Source organism: Lacerta agilis, chromosome 6, assembly GCF_009819535.1.
Source record: "Lacerta agilis isolate rLacAgi1 chromosome 6, rLacAgi1.pri, whole genome shotgun sequence".
In the NCBI taxonomy this organism is placed as follows: Eukaryota; Metazoa; Chordata; class Lepidosauria; order Squamata; family Lacertidae; genus Lacerta; species Lacerta agilis.
The window spans coordinates 65,952,546-65,974,485 of record NC_046317.1 but is presented as its reverse complement, the minus strand read 5'-3'; the positions used below and the strand labels follow the sequence as shown (position 1 = coordinate 65,974,485).

Genomic DNA, 21,940 nt, shown 5'->3' with positions numbered 1-21,940 from the left:
ACCTCCCCAAGGAGGCTCGACTGGCACCTACTCTCTAATTTTTGAAGCATCAGGTTAAGACGTCGTTATTCTCTCAGGCATTTTAATGGTTTATATAGGTTAGAACAATACTGGGAGGGTGCTATAGTTTAAAACACTGAAATTTTGCTTTGCTGTTCCAATTGCTACTTTAATGTGTATAATGTACTGGGTCTGTTATTTATTGCTAGTTTGAATTGGCTTATCGTATGTTTTATGGATGTTTACTTTTAAATTAAAATGAAAAACCTTCCTGGGATAAGTATTATTAAAGATAGTATATAAATATCTTTAAAAAGAAATAAAATTCAAACCACGTGCTCCTCTATACAGGGCTTGTGCAAGAGGTTTGTCAAGGCCCACACTGCCCACTCTCAGGTTCAAACCGCGCCCAGAGGGAGGTGCAAGCAAACAGGCAATGGCAACAGTGGTGAGGAGGAGGAGGTGGATCCATTCAGGGAGAAGCCCCCCCCACTGAGTGTGTTTTGCCCAAGGGTCACCCATGATCTGCCTAAATCCAGTACTGTACTGCTCTACCCATCACAACAGCTAACAGCAATTAAGAGAGCTAGATTTTAAAACTCTCGAGGTCTGCATTGGGCATGCTGCATTGTATTCACACGCTGGGGAGTTAGGAACACACCTGTGAGGTTTCCATGTGATCCAAAAGAGCTCAAACTATTTCTGCCACTGTAGGCCAGGATATGTAACATCCTCTTGATAACATCAGGTCTTGCTCCTGGCAAAACACACGTGCCCAAGAACAGTTTGGAGAACTGCATCTGTTACAAGGTGCCATTTAATCAAATTAAAATTTCCACTACGTCAAATCCATTAAAGGAAAGCAGGTCCGCTGTATTTTAGTAGGCGATATTCTTGTAGCCCTTTGCCCAGTTTTTTATGAAAAGGAAGAATCTTAAAAGTATGATACACATGCAAATAGTCAGACGCGGGGTAATGAGGAACACACCCAGCAGACAAAGAAGACTTATTTTGGAAAAGGTAACTAAGTATTTGGTGAGCAAATAAGACATATTGACTGGATCTGCATTTTGGAAGCCTATATAAACAGTTATTGCAAACTGGAATGGATGCCGAAGAACTTGAAACCCTCCCAGCTGCATATTAATTTGAGTAGAGGTGTCTAGGACAAGGGCTAACCTTGGTTCAAAATGTAGTCTTGCTTCTCAGTGAAAAGTGGGAATATTCAGCTTTCAAATAAAGCAAGGATGCAGAACCTGTGGGCCTCCAGACGTTGTTGAACTCCCAACACCCGTCAGCATGACGAATAGTTAGGGATGATGGAAGTTGTAGCCCAACAACATCTGGCTGCCACAGGTTTCCCATTTCTGCAGTAAAGCATATTGTTCACTTGCAGCCTTCATTAACCATAAAAGTATCAGCCTACAATTAGATATAAATTTATCCCAGTAACTGTATTTTCTTTTGCAGCTGCTATGGAACAAGGACTTGAGTTCATATTTGTATACAACATCCGACACAGCTGTACAACACCACTAGCAATTTCCCTTTGAATGGTGACTGTATGCTTACATGCACACTATTTTAGGACGGTGGGTGGCACAAGGAATGGTACATGGAGTAGCAGTTGAACACTCATGAAGGATGCTTGTATGTACGAGGCTAATGACTTTATGTACTAGCAATGCCAGAACGAGTATTTTATCTATTGCTAACACCTCCTGTTCTGCATACAATTGCCCTTCAATCTTACATTGGAAGGGGGCAAAAAAAAAAAAAACCTCAGTAAAACTTCTAAGACTGGTGCTTCCTCTAGTTAAATCAAGAGTCCACTAACAATCTCAACATGTGTTAGGGGAGACCCAAGAAAATCTCTAATAAAACATTAGGTTTACAAAAATGTGTTAGGGGAGAGAAGGGACTTTTTAAATGGCGGCACCACTATTGTTGTTTGTTTAAAATTTTACCAAGAACCTGTGGGCCTCCAAGAACATTTTCTCAACAGAATTGCTTTCAACACCATAAAAAAAAGACCACAGTAAGGCTGAATTTCTATATCCACTTAAACAGAAGTAAGCATCATAGAATTCAGTGACACTTATTTCTGAGTAGCTCTCCAATACATTTTTTTAAAAGCAATTCATTCAAACTATGTAACTTCCTCTAAAAGAAGTATGTCAAAGCCTGACATTAGAATTCAGAAATTATTATTATTAATAATAATAATACTGTCCAGATGAACTTTTCTTAGACATATATCTGTTTCCTCACATTGCTTTCTATTATCTCCAGACCCTTGGTCAACCTAGTCGCCCTCCTCTGCACACCTTCCAGCTTGTCAATATCATTCTTAAATAGTGGTGCCCAGAACTGGACACGGTACTCCATGGGTGATCTGACCAAGGCAGAGAATAGAGGGGTGCCACCTATGGGAAGCCCACAAGCAGGACCTACGTGCAATTGTCATCTCCCACTTGTGATCCCCATCCACTGGTATTCAGAGGTATAAAGTCACCCACAGTGGAGGTAAAACATAGGCATCATGACTGGTAGCCTTACTCTCAATGGATCTGTCTAGCTCTCTTTCAAAGCCATCCAAGTTGGCGGCCATCCACTTTCTCCACACCTTGAATAATTTTATACATCTCTGACATGTTCCCCTGACTCACCTTTTTTCTAAACTTAAAACCGATTACTTGTGGCTGTCCTGAATCTCAGGCACGAGTCTCTCTCAGTCCTGTATCCTGAGATCCTTTTAGGTGGAGATGCCAAGGATTGGATTTTGGACCCTATGAATATGAAGCTTGTGCTCTAATGCTCAACCATGGCTCCCAATTGCAAAGAATTTTTTCGAATGTACTTCCATTCTGCCTGTCTCGTATTTTTAACACCCAGTATTTAATTCTCAAATGAGATTAAGTGATACTTCTCACTGCACCCTACACAGAGAGCAGCAAAATTATTCAAGAACCTAATTGCCATTAACAACTGCTGGTTAGCCCTTAAGAAACAATTATAACAAGACTTCCTTATTTAAGAGTTTACAGCAGAAACTCTCATATTGGTGTTGCAAATATTAAAACCTATTTATGGATGCATGCCCCTAAAGGTATTTTAACGTATTAAACTACTGCAGCAGGGAATATCAATCTACTAATCAGATCCTGAAACAGCTGTATACAAGAGACCTACCCAGAATCCAAGAGTCCTTCTCTACTAGACAAAGCTTGTTTTGCCCTAGCATGTGCTGCCAAGGGGTCAATAGGAGGACACGCTAGGAAGGGTTAGCACAGCAGCCTTAGATTGACTGTGAGATTGGGTGCGATCCAAAATGTCAATAATAAATCCATCAACCTGTCTACAACCCCAGCTAGACAGCCCTGTAATTCTAATCTGTAAATCTCTACATCCAATACACTTTTTGGCAAATAAATGGACCACGATGAACTGTATGTGCACAAACTATTTGGAGAGAAATGGACAGGAGCAGAGGAAGTAGTTAAGTTCTACAAACATCAACTGGGCTACAATATCTGGCTTGCATCAACAGCTGCTGCCCCAGTATATATGCCACAACGTTGTTAAACAACAGACAGGCAACAATATTTTAAAAACCCAGGAATCTACCTGCTTCTAAGAGAGAACTTTTATTTATGGCTAGTTAACAGTGCTTTTTTTTAAGGGGGTACTCAACAGTACGCAATACTGGCACTTCTTTTTGGGGGGGTTAAAAAGTGTGACACTTACTGCAACAACTTTGTGATGAGTACCAGCACCTATTTTTCTAGAAGAAAGGCACTGCTAGTTAAGAATGACGCTACATTGAATGGGCTAATAAACAAATCAGTCCTAAATACCCTGAACCATGACAAGGTCTAGACTGAGCAGCAGCCTAGATAGAATCTGACTCAGAGGAGGAACCAGCCAGATCAGAAGAGCCAGAGACACCAGCAGCAGAAGTGCTGAACCCGGACCCAAACTTTAATGCAGAGCCAAAGCCTCAACCTGAAGCCTGCTAACCAGAGAGATCCCTGAACTACCCACTTCCAAGATAGCATCCTTCAAATCAGATTCCTTTGAGGGACCAGCCCCACCACATCAATGGCAAGAAGCTCCCTGGTGTATTCTCACTACTGCAGGCAACATACTAGGCAGGAGTTAACAAAGGAGTGATAACTACATTTATATAGTATTGGGGGGGGGGCGTTTCTGGTGTTGGCAATGACCCAGCCAAAATGCTATGGCACAACCTGGGGCGGGGAGGAGGCAAGAGAAACTGGGAAGTCTATTACACCAAGACCCACCTGGAAGTGGCCCAAGGCCCACTGGTGATCCCAGGCCCACCATTAGAGGACACACCAGCCAGGAAGCTAAACAGGAACTTAATATTGTCTCTCTCCAACAAGAACAGAATAGCAATATGAAACCCAGTGTCCAGTGCTACTACCCACAACCCCTTTCAGTTTGTCTACTCCTCAAGAAGAGAGTGGAGCCTGGGAGGAGGAGTCATGCCCAGGAGGAGCACATGTGGGCTCAGTTGACAAGCTTCCTATACCTGGTACCACTGGCCAAGCCGCCTGGTACTGATGGAAGCTGTTGTCCGAAGCAACTGGAGGAACTGTACACCATCTTCCATGGATGATTTAGTTGAGATTCCTGCATTGCAAGGGACTGGACCAGATGGCCCTTGGGATCCCTTCCAACTCTACAATTCTATGACCAATTGAATGGAAGAAGCAGTGTTAGAAACTCCCATTGTTCTAGGCGCATTTTGTGATAGGGAATTTCATTAGCGCAAGGAGTTTCTGAGCTCCGGGCGCAGTACTGCGCCTAAGATTTCAGATAAAAACTGCAGCGTGGAAGGAAAGGAGGACCTTTTTCTGCATCCCCACTTTCAGTTACTCTCTGAAGACTGAAGAAGAGACCCTCTTAATATAAGGTTACCAGATTTTTTTCAATGAATCCAGGGACACTTTTCAACTTCAATGGATTTTGTATGGGGACTGATTTGTAAATCCAGGGACTGTCGCCGGGAAACGGGGATGTCTGGTAACCTTATCTTAAGAATATTAGGGGGTAGGCAGGGGAAGGACTAGACGATGTGAAAAATGACCATAATATTTTAACTGCAGTTCATTCATTTTCAGCTTTGTATTCTTGTTATAAAAAGACACCTAGACATTCCGTTGTTGTGCCCATAACCTAGGTTTAAGGTGCCATTTAGCTCTTAGCTTTCATATGTCAGTTTCTAACACTAGAAATAAGTGATTATGGCTACTCGCTGTTTCAAATAAATGCTTCTGTTCTCCATAATCTGAAACCCTCTCTTTTGATTCAAATGAATGATTTTGGTCTTAATCAGAAAATATTTTGTACTGATGTTAAATTGCCTGATACATCCATAATGTCAGTGAAAATGACATATACCTAGTAACATTAAGTAAAACACTGAGAAGTAACTATAGTATTGTTGAATAATCTTGTGAGGTACTCCCCCCCCCCTCACTGCCACAAGTCACTATTAATTCAGGGAGCCCACATTTTGAAAAACATAGAAGTTGGAATGCTGCATTGATCTGACCTAGTATGGCAAGGGCTGAACTCATATTCTTATGATCTCGCACTGCAACATGGAAATTGGTATCAAGGGATAACAAGGGAACATTTCCTTAGAGATTAAAGGGAACAAAAGCAGCAGTTTTCAATTAACTGCAAGCCACAGACTGACAGAAGGAACAGTACCGTAATTCACGCAAGGCAAAGATAAGAAAAGATTTCCACAGGGAAAAAGTCTTAAGATGGGCCACCATATGACTGCAGTGGTTTCAGGATCTCCAGGTTAGGTGGATTAATGTGATGAAGTGAAAAAGACTCATTTCCCAAACAGCAACTGCTACAAAGGACTTTATGACCTATTAAACAACAAGGATGCAGCTTAGTGGTATCACATATGCTTTATATGCAAAATGCCCCAGACTGAATCCGAGGCATCTCCAGGTAGGATGGGGGGGGGGGGAGAACCCTGCTTGAAACCCAGGAAAGCTACTGCTGTCAGTGTAGACAATACTGAATTAGCATAAATACAAACTGACTCAGTACTGTATAAAGCAGTGTTTTTCAACCTTTTTTGGGCAAAGGAACACTTGTTTCATGAAAAAAATCACGAGGCACACCACCATTAGAAAATGTTAAAAAAATTAACTCTGTGCCTATATTGACTATATATAAAGTAATTCTCTTGAATAGGAATCAAATAAACAAATTTTTCCCACGGCACACCAGGCAACATCTCGCGGCACACTAGTGTGCCGCGGAACAGTGGTTGAAAAACACTGGTATAAAGAATATGGACCACCTTTCTTCAATTTTACCACCACAGATTTTATTTTCCAATCCAATTCTATGCAGCAGTGTCCAAGTTCAGTCAGTCTCCCATCTCCTGAAATGTAATCCAATATATAAACTACTACAACAACTTTGGGCTTTGTCTAAAAAGAGCTCAACAATTTTGAGGTCTTCCTAAAAGTTTTTTTTTTTTAACTTATCGAAAGATGGCAACCCTACAATAACACTGTGCCCACATCTTGCCAACAAAACAGCAGACAGCTCAGAAGTTATAATGAGAAGGAGCAGCAGGTGGGGGAGGGGAGAGATGGGAGGAAATCATGTAACAGATTTACACCTTCCTGTATAAATTAACAGCCAAACAACCAGAGCTTTCAAGCAATGCTAATGCAAATATGCTCTATCTAAAAACTAAAAGGTGCCACAAGTTGCTTTTCTTATTACATGCTGCATTAGGGACACAAATAACTCACGTTATTAGTTTTTTGCACCAATGTGATGAGATGCAATGCAAACTGATGAGAAAATTCTAAAATGCAACTTTCCAGATTGTTTATAGAAGCGGTAGTTCTAACTGTGGATCACACTTTCTGAATCACCTATCATGCCTTCTGGGCTCCACATCTCCATTACAGTGGTACCTCTGGTTACGTGCTTAATTCGTTCAGGAGGTCCGTTCTTAACCTGAAACTGTTCTTAACCTGAAGCACCACTTTAGCTAATGGGGCCTCCTGCTGCTGCTGCGCCGCCAGAGCACGATTTCTGTTCTCATCCTGAAGCAAAGTTCTTAACCTGAAGCGTTATTTCTGGGTTAGCGGAGTCTGTAACCTGAAGCGTATGTAACCCGAGGTACCACTGTATTATTAAAATTAAGAGGAAAAGCAAGCATGAATTAGGAGCTTAGAGCTTATGAGATTCTTGCAGTGTGGCTTTCCATGGACTAAAGGTTGGATATACATAAATACCTGTAATATAAGAAATCACTGGCTGTTTGAGGACCAACATTTCCTGCTTCTGGCTTCTGGCGTATATCCCTACCACACTTGGGGAAGACAGAAAAAGCAAAGCAGACTCACAGCCAAGTTTTGCTTTTTACTAAGAAGGGAGGGTTGAGGGAAAGGCATGAGGTGATCAACATTAATATGGGGTGTATGAAGACAAAGCAAGCAGGAAAAGCCTGAATCGGAAGATGAGCAGAAGGCCAGTTGGGACCCCCTGGGCTAAGGCCACTCCAAATCCCATCTGTCAGTTATCTAAGGCATATGCCTGTTATTTTGAAACATGATTGGCTTGGAAGATTTCTCCTCCCCTTGTTGCAAATGGAATCTCCAGTGCCATTCTTTGTCTTCACATCCCTCTGCAGCTGCCGGCATATCACATCTCACATTTTCCATTCTGCTGAACAGGGACTCAGAGCTCTTGTTCCCCACACACTGGGATGACAAGGCGGTGGCTCGTGGCTGGCTGCTGTGCTTCTTAAAGGCACAGTGCCTCTCAAGCATGAAAATGTTCCCATCTCCTTTTCTTATCAGGTCTTTGAAGCCAGAAAGGAAAAGGAGAAGCAGGTGGCTCATCCTTGCATGTTTATTCTCCTAGTCAAATGGAGTAGCTTGCTGTTCCCTTATCAGTGCAACTCCTCAGAAACAGAAAGGAAAACTTCAGCTACAGAGCTTCCGCACACAACTGCACTGTGCTCCTCGGATCAATAGAATTGAAGCAGACACATGCATATAGAGATATAGATATTTTGAGACAGACGTTTCTGACAACCTTGTGCATTCTCTCCCCCCACCCCCAGAAACTACAACTAAAAATCCAGCAATGGGTTTAGATGCAAGAAGGAACAAGGGCTAGTCTTTCAAACCAAACCCACCAAGCAATCTTGACTTTGTCCACATTTTTACAGCTTGGGTGGGGAGAAGAAAATAATAATGATAATCACTTTGTTTGCCAAAGTTCAAATGTACAAATCTGAAATTGCATTATTATCCTTTCTTCTTCTTCTGGAAATAGCAGGTCCCAAGGCAGATGATCAATATCAATATTTCTTTTTTTAAAAAAAACAACAGTTTCTTCTCCTGCTGCAATCCAGGCAAAAACTGCTCCCCACCATGATCACTGAGAGCTGCTATTAACTCCATGAGGGAATCTTCACTCACCTCACTATACTGAAAGATTGACACCAGCGAAAAGCTTCAGAGTTCAGTTGTTTAAAAAGCAGCCTGCATAACGTTTACACTAACCATCCTTTCCTATAAAAAGTTCTCTAAAGAGAAGCAACTGCAGGCAGAATTCCACATTATAGGCAACGTCTGCAGTGATAGCACAGATGGGGGGGCAGGGTTGTGTCTTTGCACTAGAGCTCCAGGGTTCTGTGAATAATGGTGCATGCACTGTCATGACACTTACTTGCAAGATAAGGAAGCTAGAGCAAGCCATACATTTTCAAACCCCTATTGTTTTAACCATAGCAAGGTAACAACGATCAAGAGTGTACTCTAATACTGTAGTTTCCTCTTAGAGAAACATGTTTTTAAAATAAACATTGTATCCAAAAAGAAAGAATTGTTATGCTTAAATGTTCTCAAACACAAGCAGTTTTTTGTGATTTGTCTGAAAGAGAAGTTTTAAAAAAAAATCACAGGGATTGTTATCTATTTTCATTTATATATTTAGTAAGAGTCATTGCAAAAGCAAAGTGCTTGGGCATTTGAAATATTTCATAAGCCCCAGATAATAAGTTGGGAATGACAGGGTGATTTATCAAAATCATTAATGGGGGGGATGACCTTTAAAGGCAAGAAAATTCACCTCCAGCCCTCTCTCTGTCTTGCAGACAGCAGCTTACCAACCACATCCCAGGAGCTTTTTCACTTTCTTTGAAACAACCAAGCAATATTTTTCATTTTGCTTACTTTCCTTTTCAGTTTACAGTGGAGCATTTCTGTCCACCTGGGGCTTCTGACCAGCTGGAAGAGGCAGCAAAATAATGCTTAGGTTTTTGGAAAATTAGCTAAACATACAATTCTGAATAAGTATAAGAATAGGTTTCAAGGAATAATTTTTTTTGCCCATGGGTCCCCCTGTGTAAACATTTTAGAACCACTGTGCCATTTCACTACTATGACTTCAGAAACACTTGACTATACATGAGAACTCAAAAGTAAACAACTAAACAGAAGAGACTGTCCATTACTGTGAATGGACTATGCAACAAAATACACATACAGTAAGCTTCTAGCCCTGGTTGCATTAGTTCACACAGGGACAATCTGCAGCTCAAGAGCCACATGTGGCCTGCTACTTGACTGATTGGTGCTGCAAACAGCTGAAGACTATAAGAATCAGCACACACCCTCAGCTGTTTCCAGCACCAATCAGTAGGGAAACAAGAAGAGATGCAGGATGAGATCCAGATAACCAGAATTGGGGAAAGCTGAGGAGGCCACTAATTAGCTCTCTCCACAGCCGTTTCCAATCCCAAACAGCTACACAATGGGATGTATATGTTCCTCCCAGTCATGGGGATGGAGAGAGTTTAGGAGTATCCTAATCTGCATAATCCTCAACTGTTCCCAGCACCAATCAGCAGAGAGAGGGAGGGAGGGAAAGGGAACAGGAGAAGGCATGATGGGATAGGATCTCAACTCGGTGTGTGTGCATGAAGGCCTTGTGCCTCTACGTATGAGTGTGTAATAATGAAGATTGGAGGCTGTGTATAGTGTGTGTGAGGAGGGGGTGGAGAAAGTTACTCAACAATAACAAAGGCATCCCCACACACTGACACAATGCAGCGCTTGATCAGTAAGTGACAGAAAAATTGCCCACCCAATAAGACAGGTTTCTCCCACCATTCTGCATACTAAGATTGGGTGCAACTGCAATGGTGCTCAGAATATCCTCAAGGAAGGAGTACACCCCAAGTAACAGCAGATTTCAGATGATATTTTTACAGCTATTAAATATTCCAAAATTCTATCTTTCTTAGTGCCCCAGGTGGCATAAATACTTACTGGCATCACCACCATACTTATTGTCTTACTAGGAAATGCTATCTAGGCCTTGCTGCCCATCAGATTTGTATAGTTGTAACTACCTAGACACTGGCCCAGATTTACTATTGCAACTGAATTGTGCATAGATGCCTCGTAAAATTCACTTCTCAACAATTTATCATGGGGGGGGGGAGGACTCTGCAACATTCTCATCCAGTTTGCACGAAATCAAACACTAAAACTACCTCCGCCTTTGTTCTGTGCCATCAAGTCTCCACCCCTACAAGTAAAGAGTTCTGCCTCTAATTCCATACCCACCAAGCAATCCCTTCACAAAAGGTGTAAAAAGGTAAAGGAACCCCAGACTTGTTAAGTCCAGTCGCGGACGACTCTGGGGTTGCGGCACTCATCTTGCTTTACTGGCCGAGGGAGCCAGCGTTTGTCCCCAGACAGTTTTCCTGGGTCATGTGGCCAGCATGACTAAGCCGCTTCTGGCGAACCAGAGCAGCGCACAGAAACGCTGTTTACCTTCCTGCCAGAGCAGTACCTATTTATCTACTTGCACTTTGACGTGCTTTCGAACTGCTAGATTGGCAGGAGCAGGGACTGAGCAATGGGAGCTCACCCTGTCACTGGACAGCTAAGTCAGCAACCTGGAAAACATCTGTAGAGGATGGATATATAACACTGTGTTTACCATATACACGAGAAAAGGTGAATGGGGGAACTAAATGACTTGGGAAATCTGTTCCCTCAAATGAGGGCAGCACTGCCAATGAATCCTAAGTATGATAAGTGGGTGGAGGCTCCAGTCTGTAAGCTTTGTTGCTGCAACAAACAGGATCACATCTGTATACAACACTGGAGCAGATGACAGGCTACAATTCAACTAACTTTTGAGTCTGTTTTTAATTCTTTGTAAGGTCAGCTTTGAGTGCCAAGACTGACAGCTCAAGCATACTTGACTTGGAAATGCTAGCCTTCCTGAAAGTAAATCTAATAGTTTGTATTCATCCAGATCTCTTGAGATGTTAGACAGGAAAAAAACATTGTGTCACTTTGTATTGCCATACAGTATTTTAAGACTACTGTGAACTGAACGTGTGGTCTTTGTACTACTCTATTTTTATGCTCTAGTAAATTTGAAAAGCTTATCTTGATCATGTCAATTAATCAAATAGAAACTGAGATTTTGCAAATAGGTCTGCTTTGAAGTAGCAGATCAGTTCTTGCAAAGTTTGTCTTTCTTATCTTAGTCACCAATCATATTACTAAAATAAATATTTATATAGAGAAAAATAATTTAGCTGAAATTGACTAGACTGAAATTGACTAGAGTGAAAACAAACTACAAGGTGATAAGTTTCAAAGGCTGATAAAATCAACCCTTACGGTAGCAGACGTATCGCCAAACATGTAGAAATGGCAAGTCTCAAACAACAGTAAATGTCCCAAAGATTTTAGTGAGTGTGTGAAGTGCATGCTTAATTATATCAAACTAAAATCAATGAGACTTAAGCTGCAATCCTATTCTCCATTAAACCCTATGGGACTTAGTTTTAAGTAGACATGTATAGAACTGCAGTGTTCTGCTACAGTTCTAAGTACATTTACTGGAAAGAAACTGCAGTTAAACTCCTTAAAATTTACTTTTAAGGAATCATATACTGTATAGGATTGCCCTGTTAATCATGCCCAGTTTTTAACATAAATGTCCTTGTGTATTTCTAATTAGCATGGCATGTTATTACATTACCATGGCAACTTTGAATCTGCACAGCCGTTTTATATCAGAATACTAAGAAGGGCCAGTCTAAATTAAGTCTTGACTTCCTGCCAGTTTCCCCTTTGCTTAGAAGGGAAGAAAATTACCAACTACTTTATTTGGCTTTGTATGAACTGACTCTACATAAGCAGTCCCCAGCCCTATAGCTCAGAAGTTCACCAGCCTCTGAAATCAGAATGAGCTGCACTCATATAAAATGTGTGGGTGTGATTGGTTTACACTATAAGTCTGTGTAATTCTAGCATAAACAATATTCAGATCCAGAACTTCCAAATAAAAGCAGTGAGAACATAGTGGTGGCCTTGAGGCAGGGAAAGGGCATGCATGAACTAAAAGTGTCACAACTGCAAGGGGCAAATCAAGAGCCAAGATCTGTGTGCTGGAACCTCTAATATGGCTGTCCCTTGAATCATGCCACTGGGTGTAGCTGTCTAATCCCATGGAAGAGTTGAGTGTGGGTAGTGTTCAACTACTGGTATGTTTTACATAGCATAACCAAGGGTCAGCAAACTTTTTCAACAGGGGGCCGGTCCAATCTCCCTCAGGCCTTGTGGGGGGCCAGACTATATTGGGGGGTGAACGAATTCCTATGCCCCTGCCCCACAAATAACCCAGAGATGCATTTTAAATAAAAGCACACATTCTACTCATGTAAAAACATGCTGATTCCCGGACCGTCCACGGGCAGGATTTAGAAGGCGATTGGGCCAGATCTGGTCCCTGGGCCTTAGTTTGCCTACCCATGGCATAAACCCACTGAAATTAATCAACATGGCTATGTTAAGTCTATTACTGTAATTTCAATGGGTCTTCTCAGGGTAAAGCTTAGTTTAACGCGCGCCCCCCCCCCGCCATTTGTTGTGGCACTGACATGCTTTCAACAGGTCTCTAAGGTGCTACTGGACAATTTTTTATTTTATTTTTTATTATGCTTTTAACAGTTAGGCTGCAGATAATAATAGCAAGGAAAGTGAAGTCAGGTGTTTTATATTTAAACCATCAAAACAACCCTTGTTCTACCACTCTCCCACCCCAGAAAAGGTAAGGTTGACCTGAACAGGCACAGCATTTGTTTAATGATAAGGAAAATAGGAGCCAATACTTACATGAACACAGTAGTTAGAAATCACGCACATTGCAAACCCAGGACACAGATTTAAAGTATATGGGAGTAGGAATGACCAACACAGTAATTAAGTGGGGGAGGGTTGAGTCACCAAGTGGGTCAGTAAGGACTCTCAGCCATGGATGTTGCAAAAGATGACTTTCCCAGATGCGATATGCTACACATGGATGCACGCCCCCCAAATGCCGGATTCCACTGCTGGATCTTCTAGCTAAAAGAGTGGAGAACAACTGTTCTGAAGGGCAAGAATGAGACCAGGGTAGAGAAAGCATCCCCCAGAAAAATGGTTGCACAACCATCTTCTATACCTAATGATTTTTTTCCAAATAGTATATACTGTATAATCTTACACTTAAGGGACTCTTGCTCTCCACCCTGCCAGACCTCTCTGAAGGCACTAAGAACCTGTGCTTCAGCCAGCAACCTAATCCACTATCTGAGCTGGTTGTTATATGCAGCCATTCAATAAACACCTACTACCGTTGCCATGCCAACATCATCCTGCAAAATAAACCCATCCTTGCTCAGTAGTACTACCAAGAGAAGCAAGGCAAAAGCTGAGCTTGGCAACAGCCGAAAGACTCCTGCACTCCCTACCATTCCAGAAGCCACAGGGCTACATGTCAAGCAATATTCTTACATTATCCAAACACTACTGAAACAATTCCTCCAAGTCATTCTAGGGGCACATCTGCAAAGTAGCTTTCCATGCTATTAATTTAGCTAAAAACCAGAAGCGCGGAAAACATCCTCCAAGAAAGCAGTTACATTTTCCCCAATTTGAAGATGGAAAATGCACTGACATTGTAGAATGCATGACTGATGCAAATATCTGACTGATCAGCCCATCTGCACATGGACAACCAGGAATATTAGAGAATGCTGAAGTTTCAACAACAACATGTGGATGTATGGGAGAGTCTAGACGCATACTAAAAGTGCTTCTAAAACTTTTAGACATTTCCATGTGGATGGGCTCTGAAAGTCTGTATAGAGCTGTTATAAATATACTGTGTCTTTCTGGGTGGGGAAGGGGAGCACACCCAACAGGACCAAGTGTGTGTCTGAGGCTAAATAAACCCTGCAAAAACTTAATTACCTCCAAAATGGGAAATTCTGATACACAGAGATGAATGCAAATGCTGCCCTGCATCAGGTCATCTGTTTGCTAGATTGGGAATTTCAAAACTAATAAATATTATGGAACTGAGAGGTGCACCACCAAGTGTAATTAAGAAGAGAACCACACATTACAACAGAAACAAGGGGTTCACGATTCACTCATCATGCTACTGCAGGAGGGCATTCACAATACAGAATTGGCAAGTGGAAAGAGAGGGTGCTTGCAGGAGGGAATCACTGGTTCTTCCCTGCAAATAACCCCCAGTTCCCACAAGGATCAAACACTGTCTTGCCTAGTCAATTTTTCCATATAAATCCCTCCACTCCCTGGTCATTTTTCACCATTTTTTGTACAGACAGGCTCTGAAATCAGAAGTAAACTCAGCAGAAAAAGAGGATGGGGAAATGTCTCCAGTGGGGATTTACAAAGAAAAATCTGCAGACGTGTGTGGTTAAAACATCCCTTTTCATCATTTCTCCTCTGGAAATGCCATATACATCAGGTGTTTGCAAATGTAGATTTGGGAACATATCTGTCAAAGGATGTGCTTCAACACATTCACCTGACTTCTGCACAACTCTTGTGTCCCAGCTGTCATAGCCAGTAACACTCATCATACAGATTCTTCAGATTCTACACAGACCCTCTGTGCTACAGCCAAGCATTCCTAGGAACACCCAGTAATGCAGTGGAAACTCTTCAGGGATCAGGAGCTGTGCTACATTACAATTTGAATACAGAGTCACCACAGGGAGTGGCCCTAAGAAATTGTACATAGCCCCTGGAAGTGTTTGCTTAATTAGGCCCCAAAGACTGCCTTCCTTGAAACACTGAGGTGGCTAAGACTTGTACTAGAGAGTCAAGCTATTTATTACAAGGGAAAATCCTGGGCACCTTTTAGCATGACGCTGACAACTATGAATTTGATTCTGGCAGCAAAGAATTTGAAATAAATGCCGAAATGTGAGGAATTAGCTTCGATTTCATGATAGAAGATATCTTCCTCTAAGGATATGTAAGTTCTGTTTGATGAGATGAAGAATATTTCTCCTTGGGGCTTTATGATGCTATACAATACCTTCTTTAGGAATGAGAGGCATCAGTACCAACATGGCTTTCTCTGATACCAGAGAAGGTCTTAATTCACTGGAAGGCATCTGGTTGTACATATGTTGGGGCTCTGTTGTGCTAGAAGGTGATGCAAAGCCTCAATTACATATGACCGAGGGGCAGCTATTCCATTTGATTCTAGAGAAGTAATTGACACTATGGAGCGCCTGCTCCAAGGAACTGATGATGGGCTGGGGGAGGAACTGCCCCATGAGGCAGAGGAATGCCAATTACAAGGAGCTTTAGAAAGCCAGCAGGTGCTGCCTCTGAGGATGTGGGCATGTTCCACATAACCAGCATCCTGTAGATGCTGGGAGGTGGAGATCATCTTTCATTACAGAGCGCCAGTTCCAAGGAAGCGTTCTGAAATTCTGGGTGGCAACAGGTCTTCCCTAAGGTCACAATATATCTGGCACATAAGATTTGTTACAAAGGGGGCATTAATCCTACCACACAGCAAGATGGAGAAGCCTTTTTTAGTAATGCAATGCAAGGCACAGAGGGGAAGGCAAGAAATGATCTCTCAGTGGTACACAGCAAGACCTTTGTTGTTTTTAGGAACACATGAAGCTGTCTTATGTACCTTCTGCATGCAGACCAGGGCTGCAAGGAGATGTCATGTTTGAGGATGTGCAACATGTTCCACAGGGATAATGGCCTGCAAGCTTAAAATATGTCTTCCCTGTGCAGGGGGGTGTCAATGTTTCGCTTTGCTGAAAGACACCTGTTTAATTTAATTTAGTTAAGGAGGGTTCCTCCTTTTTTGGGAGGGAGGGGTGTTGGGAGAGAAGGGGCGTGTCTTGTTTTCGGAGGAGGACGCGCCTGCCCCTCCTGGGTCCGCGTGGTGCCCGCTCCCTTGTCCCACGAGGCTCGGAGATTAGTGTCGGGGAACGGAGGGGATCTGTTGAGCGACTCTGTTATGGGGAAACCGGCGGGTGTTTTGTGGGGAAGCGCAGCCCCATGCCTGGCTGCTCGCTCCCGAGAGATCGTTCTCTCCCCGCCGAGCTGCCCTAAAACGGACCCAGCGCCCCTCACCTTGAGATAGTCGTTCTCGGAGCGCAGTTCCTCCAGCTCCCGGGCGACGCCCGCGTCCAGCAGCTCCTCGGTGAGGTCGGAGAAGGCCAGCGAGGTGCTGAGAGGCAGGCGGCTGCTGGCCAGCGAGGCGGCTGTCGACTGGTCCTCGGGCAGTGGGGACGCGCCGTCGGCGGAGGCGCTGGCGGGCTGGGCCGGGGCGCTACTGCTCGGGGGCGACTCGGTGTCGCTGCCGCCGCAGCTCAGCCCGCCCAGCTCCAGCAGCGACAACAGCTTGGCCTCCTCCGAGGCGCTGCAGTCCGACACCTCCGAGCTGCTGTCCGTGAGGGCGAGCGGCAGCTGAGGGCGCGACGAGGACGACCCTTTCCCGGAGCCGCCGGAGGTCGTGGCCCCCTCGCCCCCCGCCACGGCCAGGCGATTCCGCCCCTTCATTCGGGCCCCGGCGCGGCCTGCCGAGCCCTTCCCGACGCCCCTCGCCCCCGCCGGCGGCGTGGCCTTTCCCTTCTTGTCGCCGCGGCCATCCTTGGCGCCCCCAGCCCGGCGCGAGTGCCCGCCCCCCGCGCCCGGCTTCCCGGAGGAGAACGAGGCAGGCGAGCCCGGGTGGCTGCCGCGCCGGCTCTTGGCCAGCGACCAGCCGGGGACATCCTTGGGTCTGGCCGGGGACGGCGCTCGCTGTAGCTTCTTCTTCTCGGGAGGCGGCGGCGGCGCGGGAGCCGAGGCGAGGGGCTGGCTGGACTCCGCCTCAGCCGGCGCTGCCATCCCCGGCGGGCTGTAGGCGCGCTGCCGGTTCCTCACTGGGGGCCCCGGAGCGCTCTGGGGCCACAGTCGCTTATCATCCTCGCGCCCGAGGAAACCCACTCCGTCTTCTCTCCTGAGCTGCGCGCTCCCCGGACAGGTCTCTCCGGAGCTGCCTCGGGCCTGGAGCGAAACAGGGTCAGGTTGGCCGCTAAACCGCTGCTGCCGCCACGCCGCGACGGTGCTTCCTTCGCCGAAAGCAGCAACAAGCTCCTCTGCCTGCCTCCCCTCTTCTGCTTTCTCCGCCCAGCCGCTAAGCCGGTGACGCGCGCGCGGTCTGGGAACAAAAGGCGGAGAGAGGCGCCCGAGGGGGGCGCTCGGATCCTCGAGGCAACAGCGACCTCCTTCTCCGGACGGCTGAGCGCCGAGACAGTTCCCCCCCCCCCTCTATGGGTGGAAAACAGAGAGAGAGAAATATGGCGTGCCAGCCTGTTTCGTCTTTCTCCCGGGATCCTGCAGACTGGGCAGAAGCGGTACAACCAGAGCTCTCAGCCCTTAGCTTTTTTTTTTTTTACACCGGGGTTCAGCCCTGGAACATGCAGGGTAATGAGTGCTTCTGAGCACATGCAGAGTACATTAGCGGCACTACAGTGGCGCTTCGTATCTGGGATTAAGAGGCGCGGTTTCCTTCTAGATTGCAGGATTTGTAGTTTCCGGATATGTTTGAGCGCCCCCGACACATCTGTATTTTTAACTAACTACAGTACTAGGCTGGAAAATGCTGCTCCCCGTCCATGGGCGTAGCCAGGTGGGGGCAGCTATCCCCCCCATCAAGTAAATAAATAGAAATAGTTAACTAACTGACCAATTGCGTCACAGATAACTCGGTTCTGGGGGGGGCACATAATACCCCCCCCCCAAAAAAAACTTGACTATACCCATGTCCCCGTCTCTGCAAACCCCGCTAGATTTTTTTCCTATAGAAAACTAAAGGACCAGCAGGTTGGAAACATCTCGGATCTGGCCCATCATTACAAAAAAAATCAGTAAAATCAGGAAATAGTCCTGCAATTGTTGCGTTCAGCAGAAGGGACAAGAGGCAGACCCTGCAGGTGAACCACAGAACAGATGGGGGAGGGAGAGAGAAGACATGAGTAATTTAATACGGTTTGCCTTTGTTTCTGCAGAAGCAGCCTTTATGACAGATTTTCTTTCACTTCTGAAAGTAGTAGCTTGCAAAGTAAGGGGAAAGAAGCAACCAGCCACATCAGAACTGGCTACTAAACTCTCTTCATATCCAAGTATCTATACTTTGCACATTTCTTCCTATATCCTGCTCTGTTGTTGTTGTATTATAAAAAAATTATCACAGTGGTTTGCAACAATATCAAAACATATTCCCCTTTTTCTCCTTCCCCCACTTTTCTCCTTCGATATTTGACTTCATTTTCTCTCTACAACCTTCCCCATATGAGAGGAGTCCTTGACTGTGTGGCTCAGACATGTCTCAAGAAGAGAGCCAATGTGACTGTGGCATAGAAGTGTTTCTCAAACTTGGGTTCCCAGCTGTTGTTGGACTACAACTCCCATCATCCCTAGCTATTACCAGCGTTGTTAAAAGAGAGGAGTAGAAACCACTTACACTGCCTTGAGCTCCTCAGAACAAAGGCAGGGTATAAACATTAAGTCCCTATTGCAGCACTGTGTCACCTTGTCCTATGCCAGCTCCAGACTGCCATTATTGCTTGCATGCACACTGGCACTCCTTTTCTCTTGATGGGATTTACTTTGATTTATTTTCGATGCAGGCCAGATGTTCAAGTTGAACACTGTTGCCAACTATATTGCTATTTTATTTAAATCTGTAAAATGTTAATTTATGATGATGATTCTACATCAGCTAGCCTCTTGATAATTAAGCAGCTAATCAAGACTAGCATTATCTTCAAACTACTTGGAATAATCTGAAGAGAGTTGCATTATTCTGCTGTTAGTAGGCTGGCTATCAGAAATACAGCCTTTCTATTTATCTACAATGGCTGCAATGCCAGAGTTTTTTATGCTATGGAATACTATTTATATCCATTATTATTACAGTCAGTTGCCAAAGGTGCATTCCTTCAGCTTGTTTGGATAAAGCCTCTCTGGTTCCCTTCCAAACACAATCAATCCAGTTTAGGGTCATTCCCTTACTTACTTTCTATATATAGCCTTAACTGAATCTGAATATTATCCTGGCTTCATCCTACAGCTTTTACCTCTTCCTTGTCTGAGTTTTGGAGTTTCATGTACTGTATTCCAGCAGTTCTTTTTTGGTGTTGTGTGCAGTCCGTGGTGATCTCATCTTTGTGTTTCTTCATAAAATATTGGGTTACAAATTCAGTTATGTAAAACTTCCCTTATATAGAATCGTAGCTTAAAAACTGCCTTGTTCTTATTATTTACATTTATACTCCACCTTTCCTTCACAAAGCTTGAGGAAGCAAACACAAGTAGCTCAAACTGCCTTCCGGCACTGACCAGACCCAACTCTTCTGAACTTCAGTGGTGCCATTGCATCAGATTCTTTCTGCAGGCCAAACTAGATGTGACACCGTTCATATAATTAGTACTTGGCATAAATTGCTTTTGAAAGTAAATCGCAGGTGCAAGGGTCCCAATCTGGAGTAGGACCATAGTATGCAGGTAGAGTTTTTTGTTTTTTTGTTTTATACCTTTTGCCCCCTGCTGCAGTTCTGATCCAGATTGCCAGCCACTGTATTCCTGATTTGCATTGTGGATACAGCTGCCATTTAAAGGAATAACAGTTTTCACCCCAAATGCAAACAGCAGGCACAAAATCCAGATGGGCTGCAGCAGGGGCAAAGAGTTTAACAAAACCTACTTCCCCCACATCAATTCAGATGGGAGACCCCATGCCTACAATTTGCTTTTTCAAAACTAGTTAACAATTGCTAATTGCATCAATGACGTTGCATCTAATTTGACCTGGACCATGTCAAGTCTGTTTCTGATCAACATATAAAGCAGGAATATCCAGCTTCTTAAACAGGAGTTGGGCAAGTACTTTCACATTGACTGGTTCAAAGAAATAATTATTTTGCACACACTAGTTGAGGATTGTCCATGTTTAAATCCCAACTCAACTGTGAAGTTCACTAGATGCCTTCAGACCAGTCACTAACTCTCAGCCTAATCTAATTCGCAGGGCTGTTGTGAGGGGGAGGGGAAGCCTGGATGTGTCACCTTGGAAGAAATATGAAATGGTGGCGGTCTTGACATCAATTGTGTTAAAGAGGACAGAAGGGATGGCCCATCCCTTTAAAAACAGAACAGAACACAGGGTGGGGTGGGGGCCTTAGCAGAACTCGCATGTGATGCATAACTCCCAAAGCTTAGGGATTCATTCTTCAGCTCTAAAGCGTGCACAGAATATGAGGTTCATTATCCTATTACAAAAACTCCTAATGGCCAGACAAAGCAGTCTCTTGGTCTGGATGCTTCTTGCAACCTTCCAGCCCTGACTTAAGGTAAATTGATGTAAACACAGTGCTTTGCAAAATAGCAAAAACAACTGTGGCAAGGGCATTTATTGAGTCTATGTATGACTATGATTCAGATTACTTGCAAGCCAGAGTTATTCTAACCATTCAGGGATGGGGCACTTGTTCCTTCCAGTTGCCACTTGTGGCCTTCCAGTTCCAGACTCCAACCCCCATCAACCCCAGTTGCCATGGCCAATGGTCAGGGTGATGAGAATTGTAGTCCAACACCATCCACAAGGCCCTATCTGTGATTTAATTAATGGAAGTGCTAAGAGTAGATTAAAAAACAACAACACCAAAGACTCCTGTGACAAAGGCTAACAAATTTCTCACAGCATAAGCTCTTGTAACACAGGAGCCTACTTCATCAGACAGTGAAGATAATAGAGAGAGATCTTGTGGGGGTGGGACATTTTGCAAGATGAGATTAAAAGATGAGCAAATACAGGAAAGCAGAGATACCATACAAGTCAGTCAATTCAAATTAGTTGACATTAAGAAACCCACAGACAGGCAGACTCAACCCTTTGCTGGGTTGAAAGATAAATCTCTTTGTTGTTTCTGCTGCAAAAGACAGACATGGCTTCTCTTTTGGGAAAAGAAGATAGCATGCCCCTTTAAAAAAAAAAAAAAAAACCACCAGCATGGATTGTAGCACTTCATTCCTTTGGACATTTCTCATTATGCTTAAATTATTCAACATCCACTTTTCTGAAATATTTTTTTGTACTTCTGTGCCATGCAAATCCCCAGCCTCATCCTCCTCTTTCCACCTTACAATACCATGAATTTAAGCCAGTGGTGGTCATTTGATGCAAGATGTGCAGTCTGATCCTACACATCTGCAATGAGATGTCAAGTCCTATTGAGAGCAATCACAAGACTACCCAAATTAGAATTGGACTTAAATTATGTACCGGGCAACTATGAATCTTGATTTTCAATAAATAATAAAAGGAGTTGGAGGAGTGCAATTCTCACTGTGAAGGCAGCATGACTACAGGCAAGATACTGAAGCAAACCAGCAGCCAGGAAGCCTGGTCTTTATTGTTGCAACAATGACTCCAAACTACAACACAGAAGAAGCAGAAAGAAGCAAAGTTACAGGGAAGCAGGCAGAGGGCCTTCTCGGTTGTGGCGCCC

The 21,940-nt window shown here is 44.0% G+C and overlaps 1 protein-coding gene across 4 annotated transcripts in view; it reads right to left on the bottom strand.

The window, feature by feature from the left end:
* The window catches only part of SOGA1 (suppressor of glucose, autophagy associated 1), an 82,707-nt gene extending 65,808 nt beyond the window's left edge, over positions 1-16,899 (bottom strand). For 3 of the 4 annotated variants that reach the window (XM_033153252.1, XM_033153250.1, XM_033153249.1), the window contains exon 1: positions 16,521-16,899. The gene's annotated coding sequence lies outside the window, so the exon portion shown is untranslated. The remainder of the gene's footprint in view (positions 1-16,520) is intronic. The other variant, XM_033153248.1, reaches the window with a different exon arrangement.
* Between the last annotated feature and the right edge of the window lie 5,041 nt (positions 16,900-21,940).